This window comes from Schistocerca gregaria, chromosome 1 (genome assembly GCF_023897955.1).
Source record: "Schistocerca gregaria isolate iqSchGreg1 chromosome 1, iqSchGreg1.2, whole genome shotgun sequence".
Lineage (NCBI taxonomy): Eukaryota > Metazoa > Arthropoda > Insecta > Orthoptera > Acrididae > Schistocerca > Schistocerca gregaria.
This window is the reverse complement of record NC_064920.1, coordinates 352,578,372-352,589,765: the sequence shown is the minus strand read 5'-3', so window position 1 is coordinate 352,589,765 and position 11,394 is coordinate 352,578,372.

Genomic DNA, 11,394 nt, shown 5'->3' with positions numbered 1-11,394 from the left:
TTTTCCATCCCATGTGTCCACTGGTACGCTGTTGGCTACCACATAATGATTGAGTGACATCGCTTGTTTGTGTTGGAGAAAGAGTTTTTGTGGAGGATCAACAACTTCTGGTGATGGCTAGCACCGAAAAAGTGATCGCATACATGACTGCAAGATGAGGACTCAGTCGAAACGGAACACAGAGCCATCAGCTATTCTGTCACTATGACAGATGAGTTTAAGTGTATAGGTCATCAATCACCTTCGGGCAGCAGTTTGGAAACTCTCCACAACGCCGCCAAACTCTTCCAGTTTCCTTATGTTGTAACTGTATTTTATTTAAAATCATTCATTGTGTGTGGTATGTTATGGTTGCAGCAGTAACAACATGACTTATACCATTCGACATCTAGTTTTCCATGAGAAGCAATGGATCAGAATGTGCTAATGTCAGGTTAGAACCTCACGCAGACCTCGAAGGAGTGGAGGAAAAAAAACAAAATGGCTGGCAGTGTACAAAGGGCATTATAGCAGAAAAAAAATGTTTTAACCAACGACACAGGGAAGGTCTCTTCGACTTACAGTATGGTTTGTGGGATACGGTCATGCTTCTACAGTACAGGCGATGCACGTTTACACTGATACATGCACTGGATCAATAGTTGTATATTTAATAGGATCGTCACATATGCTCGATGCTAGCACGCAAGCCGTATATGTTTTCGATGTATGGGAGGAGTTCTCTATCTGATGAAGTTAGTGGAGCTTTTATAGTCCGTAATTTTTCTCTGTTGGATGGCACAGAATAACGAAGATAACATGTTGGAGTGATGGACATGAATGGGCCCTGAGGAACACGTACCTGCTTTGAACAGCAGTACTTGTATGTAGTTTGGGGACGCACCACAATGCAGTAGCAAAATCCTCATCCCTCTCCCAGTTCCTGCAATGTCTTGTATACTACTTCATGTTGCAGGAGTGGGCTTTGTTTGGCACTGACCTTAAACATCGTGAATTGTTGGCGGAGCTAGGGCAAAATGTTCCCGTTTTCCATCAAATGGTCAAAACACAGTCGTGTCGCACTAACGCAGCTTAACCTGTTTCTACACAGGTTGTGGAAGGTGGTAGATATAGCTTTCTCCGGTTTCTACTAAGTTCCGACTTAAATTGGAATGATCAGATGCGTAAAGCTGCAGAAATGGCAGCGGTTTAAAGATGCATAGGGACTACCCAAAACGACATTGGAATTTTACTGTAGCAGATAGGTTTGAGAAAGGTGACTCGTTTCGAGATATGAGAGTGCCAAAAATATGATTTACTAGTGGTTGTATTAGTTAAAGGACTTCTCCACTGGATCCAATGCAGGTATGTGGTTGAATGGAGAGACTTGATTCCAAATCCCAGAAAGCATTTCTAGTGGATAGCGTAACACTAGAGATCTGAAAAGCTAGTGTACATTCCTTATGACCTCAATCAGCACACTATCTATTGTCTGTGATCCTACTCAATCAACCAGCGCCTATAACCCAGTCGATATATCACCGAACCTCGAACAGAAAGGTTTAGGTGTTCGTTTTTCCCGCTCGCTGTTCGGGAGTGGAATAGTAGAGAGATAGTATGATTGTGGTTCGATGAACCCTCTGCCAAGCACTTAAATGTGAATTGCAGAGTAGTCATGTAGATGTAGATGTAGATGGCATCGAGGGAGAATGTGTTACAAATACTCGAGAATTATCTAGCGGCAGCAGCGTGAGTAAGGTGCAAATACTGGTTTCATACCACGTTCCTTAGCTGAATCACTTTCTCAATTCGGTAATTTTATTACAAGGTTGCACCGTCGGCGACGTGTAGCTGTCGATCTGATGCTACACACTCCGACGATCACCGTCTATGTTCAGTGTCATGGTATTTGTCTGGAAAAACCACTTCATTCAGAGATAATGCCATATCTCGATATACAAAGCCAGTATAGCTTTTAACATGGACACTTGTATGCACCTGTAGAACCAAGACCACTTGTGACAGTAACATACAGTTGTTGTTGTGATTGGGTTTTTTTAATATCTGGCAGTTTGTAAGACGATTACGCCTCTCTTTGTAAGACACAGTGGTGCCACTCGCAAGAAAAACTTATAACACATGTCAACCCACCACTGAATTTCGGTCTGTATTATTTCGAATCGCCAGCAATCAGTTATTGACGAAGTATTATACTTGGTAGTAGGGGATGCATGATAGGTTCACCTTGAGCATCAGGCTTATGAACTCGGTGTTTGTGTTCTGACATGTGCAAAGGAAATGACTACGTCCAGTCGTAAGGAAGGAGTGGTTTAGACATGGAATACTGTGATAGCAAAGTATGTCAAGTCATAAGGATGGTACAGATATTTCTAATTCCAGAGCCACAGCCGGGTGTATTACCAATACTTCCCTCATTGTCGAATGTCATTCAACTGAGACCGCAATTTTAACATTTAATGTTAAGTATAGTGATCAAATAGGTTGTTGTTGTTGTTGTTGTTGTTGTTGTCTTCAGTCCTGAGACTGGTTTGATGCAGCTCTCCATGCTACTCTATCCTGTGCAAGCTTCTTCAGTACATACTGCAACCTACATCCTTCTGAATCTGCTTAGTGTATTCATCTCTTGGTCTCCCTCTACGATTTTTACCCTCCTTGCTGCCCTCCAGTACTAAATTGGTGATCCCTTGATGCCTCAGAACATGTCCTACCAACCGATCCCTTCTGCTGGTCAAGTTGTGCCACAAACTTCTCTTCTCCCCAATCCTATTCAATACTTCCTCATTAGTTATGTGATCTACCCATCTAATCTTCAGCATTCTTCTGTAGCACCACATTTCGAAAACTTCTATTCTTTTCTTGTCCAAACTATTTATCGTCCACGTTTCACTTTCATACGTGGCTACACTCCACACAAATACTTTCAGGAATCACTTCCTGACACTTAAACCTATACTCGATGTTAACAAATTTCTCTCCTTCAGAAACGCATTCCTTGCCATTGTCAGTCTACAATTTATATCGTCTCTACTTCGACCATCATCATTTATTTTGCTCCCCAAATAGCAAAACTCCTTTACTACTTTAAGTGTCTCATTTCCTAATGTAATTCCCTCAGCATAACTCGACTTAATTCGACTACATTCCATTATCCTAGTTTGGCTTTTGTTGATGTTCATCTTATATCCTCTTTTCAAGACACTATCCATTCCATTCAACTGCTCTTCCAAGTCCTTTGCTGTCTCTGACAGAATTACAATGTCATCGGCGAACCTCAAAGTTTTTATTTCTTCTCCATGGATTTTAATACCTACTCCAAATTTTTCTTTTGTTTCCTTTACTGATTGCTCAATATACAGATTGAATAACATCGGGGAGACGCTACAACCCAGTGTTACTCCCTTCCCAACCACTGCTTCCCTTTCATGTCCCTCGACTCTTATAACTGCCATTTGGTTTCTGTACAAATTGTGAATAGCATTTCGCTCCCTGTATTTTACCCCTGCCACCTTCAGAATTTGAAAGAGAGTATTCCAGTCAACATTGTCAAAAAGTTTCTCTAAGTCTACAAGTGCTAGAAACGTAGGTTTGCCCTTCCTTAATCTAGCTTCTAAGATAAGTCGTAGGGTCAGTACTGCCTCAAGTGTTCCAACATTTCTACGGAATCCAAACTGATCTTCCTCGAAGTCGACTTCTAGGAGTTTTCCATTCGTCTGTAAAGAATTCGCTTTAGTATTTTGCAGCTGTGACTTATTAAACTGATAGTTTGGTAATTTTCACATCTGTCAACACTTTCTTTCTTTGGGATTGTTATTATTATATTCTTCTTGAACTCTGAGGGTATTTCGCCTGTTTCATACATCTTGCTCACCAGATGGTAGAGTTTTGTCATGGCTGGCTCTCCCAAGGCTGTCAGTAGTTCCAAAGGAATGTTGTCTACTCCAGGGGCCTTGTTTCGACTCAGGTCTTTCAGTGCTCTGTCAAACTCTTCACGCAGTATCGTGTCTCCCAATTCATCTTCATCTACATCCTCTTCCATTTCCATAATATTGTCCTCAAGTACATCGCCCTTGTATAGATCCTCTATATACTCCTTCCACCTTTCTGCTTTCCCTTCTGTGCTTAGAACTGGGTTTCCATCTGAGTTCTTGATGTTCATACAAGTGGTTCTCTTTTCTCCAAAGGTCTCTTTAATTTTCCTGTAGGCAGTATCTATCTTACCCCTAGTGATATAAGCCTCTACATCCTTACATTTGTCCTCTCGACATCCCTGCTTAGCCATTTTGCACTTCCTGTCGATCTCATTTTTGAGACGTTTGTATTCCTTTTTGCCTGCTTCATTTACTGCATTTTTATATTTTCTCCTTTCATTAATTAAATTGAATATTTCTTCCGTTACCCAAGGATTTCTAATAGCCGTCGTCTTTTTACCTACTTGATCCTCTAGTGCCTTCAATATTTCACCTCTCAAAGTTACCCATTCTTCTTCTACTGTATTTATTTCCCCCATTCCTGTCAATTGTTCCCTTATCCTCTCCCTGAAACTCTGTACAACCTCTGGTTCTTTCACGTTATCCAGGTCCCATCTCCTTAAATTGCCTCCTTTTTGCAGTTTCTTCAGTTTTAATCTACAGGTCATAACCAATAGATTGTGGTCAGAGTCCACATCTGCTCCTGGAAATGTCTTACAATTTAAAACCTGGTTCCTAAATCTCTGTCTTACCATTATATAATCTATCTGAAACCTGTCAATATCTCCAGGCTTCTTCCATGTATACAACCTTCTTTTATGATTCTCGAACCAAGTGTTAGCTATGATTAAGTTGTGCTCTGTGCAAAATTCTACCAGACGGCTTCCTCTTTCATTTCTCTCCCCCAATCCATATTCACCTACTACGTTTCCTTCTCTCCCTTTTCCTACTACCGCATTCCAGTCACCCATGACTATTAAATTTTCGTCACCCTTCAATATCTGAATAATTTCTTTTATTTCATCATACATTTCTTCATTTTCTTCGTCATCCGCAGAGCTAGATGGCATATAAACTTGTACTACTGTAGTAGGTGTGGCCTTCGTATCTATCTTGGCCACAATAATGCGTTCAGTATGCTGTTTGTAGTAGCTTACCCGCACTCCTATTTTTTCCTATTCATTATTAAACCTACTCCTGCATTACCCCTATTTGATTTTGTGTTTATAACCCCGTAGTCACCTGACCAAAAGTCTTGTTCCTCCTGACACCGAATTTCACTAATTCCCACTATATCTAACTTTATCCTATCTATATCTCTTTTTAAATTTTCTAACCTACCTGCCCGATTAAGGGATGTGCCATTCCATACTCCAATCCGTAGAACGCCAGTTTTCTTTCTCCTGATAACGACGTCCTCCTGAGTAGTCCCCACCCGGTGATCCGAATGGGGACTATTTTACCTCCGGAATATTTTACCCAAGAGGACGCCATGATCATTTAATCATACAGTAAAGCTACATGCCCTCGGGAAAAATTACGGCCGTAGTTTCCCCTTGCTTTCAGCCGTTCGCAGTACCAGCACAACATTGCCGTTTTGGTTTTTGTTACAAGGCCAGGTCAGTCAATCATCCAGACTGTTGCCCTTGCAACTACTGAAAAGGCTGCTGCTCTTCTTCAGGAACCACACGTTTGTCTGGCCTCTCAACAGGTACCTCTCCATTGTGGTTGCACCTACGGTACGACTATCTGTATCGCTGAGGCACGCAAGCCTCCCCACCAACGGCAAGGTCCATGGTTCATGGGAGGAAGATCAAATACGTATGTGACCAATTTCCTAGGACGATTCTCTCTAGGGGTGCGTGGCACGCTGGTCTTGGCCTGTGGCGGGAATGATTCACGTTCCCCAATAACGGCAGGATCTGTCCAAATGGAGAGGCCTGTTGGGATGCAGGAATGTAGCTGACTTAACCGTGTCGTCCTCTAGACGGCCGAATAGCGAAGTAATACTTAGTATGGGTTGGACAGCTTTCGTGATCGCGTTGAAATTTGAGAAGATTCAATATGGACATGTGTTTTCGCTGGGCCATTATTCCCTCCCATGTAAACTGTCTGATTGACTGCTCCTTTACATGTCCCGTCTTTATTTGGTTGAAAGAACATCGATTGTGGTATGTGCTGAGTGCATCTAGCACATGAAAGACAGGTGGAGGACACGTTTGCTGGTTTTCTACCGACTTTGTAAGTTATAAGGACGATTTGGAATCTGTTATATCACCGACATCGGTACACGCTCCACCTCGCTAAAGTTTTGGGTCTGTAGAGAAATAATTTCCAATCTATATGTTCACAATTACACTGTGCAAGCAATTGGTAGGGTACTGTTATGTGCTTGATATCGGAAAGTATTGTGAAAAAAATGCGATGATATTCTGACAAACCATGTGAAATTACATGTGTTTTTGTAATTCCAGAGTCTGGAGACTGGTGTAGAAAGCAAGCAACCAAGCAGGTCGGGACCTGAAATGGTGACATCTTTGTGCCAAGGGGAACTGACCCAGCCTTTGTACAACGGTTTTCACGGTATATGTGAGAGTGTTTGGTGGTCGTTACTGTGTGTCCTATCGTGAGAGAAGTATAGATTAAGCACATCGATAAGCATAAGGGGACTGAACTATTTTTTTTCATATGGAAAATTATGTGCGCTATACAGGGTGTTCCATTGATAGTGAACAGACCAAATATCTCACGAAATAAGCATCAAACGAAAAACTACAAAGAACGAAACTAGTCTAGCTTGAAGGGAGAAACCAGATGGCGCTATGGTTGGCCCGCTAGATGGAGCTGCCAAAGGTCAACCGGATATCAACTGCGTTTTCTTAAAATAGGAACCCCCATTTTTATAACATATTCGTGTAGTATGTAAAGAAATATGAATGTTTTAGTTGGGACACTTTTTTCGCTTTGTGATAGATGGCGCTGTAATAGTCACAAACGTATAAGTACGTGGTATCATGTAACGTTTCGCCAGTGCGGACGGTATTTGCTTCGTGAAACATTTCCTGTCTTAAAATGGACCGTTTACCAATAGCGGAAAAGGTCGATATCGTGCTATTGTGATCAAAATGCTCAATGGGCGTGTGCTATGTATGCTGCTCGGTATCCTGACGACATCATCCAAGTGTCCGGACCGTTCACCGGATAGTTACGTTATTTAATGAAACAGGAAGTGTTGTGCCACATGTGAGACGTCAACCACGATCTGCAACAAATGGTGATGCCCAAGTAGGTGTTTTAGCTGCTGTCACGGCTAATCCGCACATCAGCAGCAGACAAACTGCGCGAGAATCGGGTATCTCAAAAACGTCGGTGTTGAGAATGCTATATCAACATCGATTGCACCTGTACCATGTTTCTATGCACCAGGAATTGCATGGCGACGTCTTTGAACGTCGTGTAAACTTCTGCCAATGGGCACAAGAGAAATTACGGGATGATGACAGATTTTTTGCACGCGTTCTATTTAGCGACGAAGCGTCATTCACCAACAGCGGTAACGTAAACTGGCATAATATGCACTATTGGGCAACGGAAAATCCACGATGGCTGCGACAAGTGTAACATCAGCGATCTTGGCGGGTTATTGTATGGCGCGGCATTATGGGAGGAAGGATAATTGGCCCCCATTTTATTAAATGGTGCAATGTAAGCTGATTTCTTACGTAATGTTCTGGCGAAGTTACTACAAGATGTTTCACTGTATGACAGAATGGCGATTTACTTCCAACATGATGGATGTCCGGCACATAGCTCGCGTGCAGTTGAAGCGGTATTGAATAGCATATTTCATGACAGTTGGATTGGTCGTCGAAGCACCATAACATGGCCCGCACATTCACCGGATCTGACGTCCCCGGGTTTCTTTCTGTGGGGAAAGTTGAAGGATATTTGCTATCGTGATCCACTGACAACGCCTGACAACATGCGTCAGCGCACTGTCAACGCACGGGCGAACATTACGGAAGGCGAACTACTCGCTGTTGAGAGGAATGTCATTACATGCATTACCAAATGCATTGAGTTGACGGACATCATTTTGAGCATTTATTGCATTAATGTGTTATTTACAAGTAATCACGCTGAAACAGCATGCGTTCTCAGAAATCATGAGTTCACAAAGGTACATGTATCACATTGGAACAACCGAAATAAAATGTTCAAAAGTACCTACATTCTGTATTTTAATTTAAAGAACCATTTGAAAAAAAAAACGTTGTTGATATCCGTTTCACCTATGGCAGAGCCATCTAGCAGGCCAACCATAGCGCCATCTGGTTTCTCCCTCCAAGTTAGACAAGTTTCGTTCTTTGTAATTTTTTCGTTTGACGCTTATTTCGTGAGATATTTGGCCCGCTCACGATCAATGGATCACCCTATAGATACTGAGATTCGTTCCAGAACCACAGTCGTAAAGAGGAGACATATCCAGTTTATTCCTCGGTGTCAGACTGCGACAGCAATCCTAAAATTTAATTGTAGTTACATTGATAAAAATGTGTCTGGTCCCCAATATTCTTGTGAGTCTGGAGATGGCTGTAGAAAGCGTAGCAGCAAGGAAGCGTGCCACACTTTGTACGCCTGTTGAGAGAGTTCAAAATAGCTTTTGACTTATGATGCTTATCCACGCAGCTCCCCCTGGATGGATAAATAGTGAACAAATACCCAGTTTGCGTTGAGTTGCCTTTGGGACCATGTGTGTCGCATGTAAGCTCTGCGGAAATATGAGAAAATTCAATACGACGAGTGTTTGCACTCGGAGTATTGACAGCGTTCAAACTCCTACTACTCACATCCTCCTGAGGTAAGGGGTCGTTCACAGCCAGCTGGCCTCTCTCAGGCTGACACGCCCTTCTGCGGCTGTGGTAATGGGCTGCGAATACGGTGGGAGTTTCCTCCGTCGGCACTGCACTGTGGCAAAGTGAGTACATGGGATGTATTTGACGATCTTTTCAGGGCTTAACTTTCAGTGCAATATGGCGATCTCTACAAAATAGTTTAGCCACTGAACGTCTTTTCTGCAGAAAGAAAAATGCGGACAGTGCTTCCACACCAGCAGCATCAGTAATTTGGTGCGTAAATTAAGTAAGAGCCCATCAAAATGCTCCATTCATTCACAAGAAATCCCTTGTGCCGGTACGTAGGAGCCTCTACATAGCGGTGAGCACATTTGCGTTTCGGAGACATATGTTGAAAGCAGGACTTGACGATTTCTAGGAATGGGAACACATGATGGACAGGAGGTGCCACATTAGGACCATCAGGAGGAATGCATTCGGCGTTATTCTTGGCTACTTTAAGACAAGAATTTCCATGCAGATAAACTTCTACAAAAGCGACCGTTAACTATTTCTGGGACACTTTATGATTTCCGTGAGAGGCTGTTGTGCGATGGATGGGTTATGCTGTTAGGAGGATCAGGAAGAATTCAATTGGTGTTATTCTCCACTATTTTCGTTAACAGTTTCTGAAAGCATTGCAGAAGATTTCTATGGCTCGTCCAGAGGGGGGCTTAGCTGTTATTTACATAGACATAAGACATTAGTATAACACTGAGAGCATTTAACTGTGCCTGTGCAGGTGAGTCACTATGCAGACATCTCTCACTTGGCAATCAGGCCTGCACTGGACCAGCAGGTTAGTGCAGGTAGCCCAATTGATCTATCTTCTCATCAGAATTCGAACTTCTCTCCATGACGTCATTGCCACGTTGCCGTATCTATCTCCGCCGTCTTGGATTCACCATCTCGAATAAATTTGGCAGTAATGGAGAGTGAGGTGACATGAACTTAGTTCCACTACTAACATGCACTCTTCGTACACTTCCTGTTTGTAAAAGTATAACCAAGGTGGAAATGCTTATCTCAGTAGCAAGGATAACGTCAAATAGTATCTGGAGATGGGAGGGTAGTGCTCTAGATAGTCGCCTGGAAACCACATTGAATCTATCCAGCAGAACCAACGTAGAACGACCTGGGTCGAATAGAGATAACGTTTGTCTCCCGTGATCTGATTGTCTTGGCAGTTAGGACATAGTCGCTTCAGCAAGTCGAAAATTTACTTATTGCGAATTGTCACTAAATACAGAATGGCTTCTATTTACTTGACTTCATTTCCTTGCCATTTGAATATAGATATGAAAAGTCAACTGAGAAAAGTTTGTTTTCATGTCTGGGTTAAAGTTCATTATGATGATCAAATTCCTGTTAAAAATCAAAGATCGTAGCGTCTTCTAGTGCATAAATAAGTAAAATTAAGCTTTATCACACGTAGTATCACATATAATATGAAATTAAGACAGTAAATTTATAAAATATGAGTATTGTCATGCTCAAAAGTATCCGAACGACCTGAATTGCGTTGCGCCTGATTTGCATTCAGGTCACATAATGTAACTGCCTTGCATGTTCTCCAGTTTCTTCCCGGTACAGTCGTTTGAATATGCGGAATGGTTACCACAGTTGCCCACTAGAGAAGACCTCTCCCTACGGCAATAACTCCATATGCAAACAAATACCCCGATACAGCAAATATCGAGGAGTCGTTATTAGAGATGTGATAGTTCCTAACACTTGTAAGTGTTACCATTGTCATTAATATCTGAGACAACCAGTGCCCTTAACTTAGCCACATACTTCTGTAATCTTTTTCCAAAACTTTTTTTTGCGTTAAGAAATTTTTGAAGAAAGGCTGGACTCTCAGAGTTGGGTATAATCAGAAGTATTCCCCCCTCTATGGGTTGAAGGTTTTCCACCCACTGTCGTGTGCATAAACCGGTTAATGAACTAATCAGTTAGAAAACCGCGATCAACAGCGCCAAGTACTCCTAGGAAACCTCACCTGCTCTCGTTATCTAATACAAACTGACATTAAGAACCATGAGCAGCTAGTTGTGTTGGACGAAAGTTCGAACCCAGCATATAATAGCACAATCAAATGTTACATACAGAATTTTTCAGCAGAACCAGATATTTGAAATTGAAATGAAGAGATTAATTAATTATTTTTGACTTCCCAGGGTACGAACCCAGCATCTATTGCCGTTGTTTTGTTGCGAAAATGGACGTTTAATATAGAAATCTTACAGCAACAAGATGAGAGTGTGCTTGAACTAGAAATAACTTGAATAAGAGTTCTGTGTTGGCTGTGAATCGAACACCACACATGAAGAGACGTTAAATATCGAGTGAACATAAAGCGATGTGACGAAAAGTTCTGCGTCTTACTGGGAGTAGCCAACGAGTGAAGGAACTTAAAAATCAAAATTATTTTCCACCAACAGTAAGGTGTGCACGTGAAAAGACATGAAATTTTCTGTTCTGAAATACGATTTTAACCCAGACTTCCGTGGAGACACTGAGGAGATTGG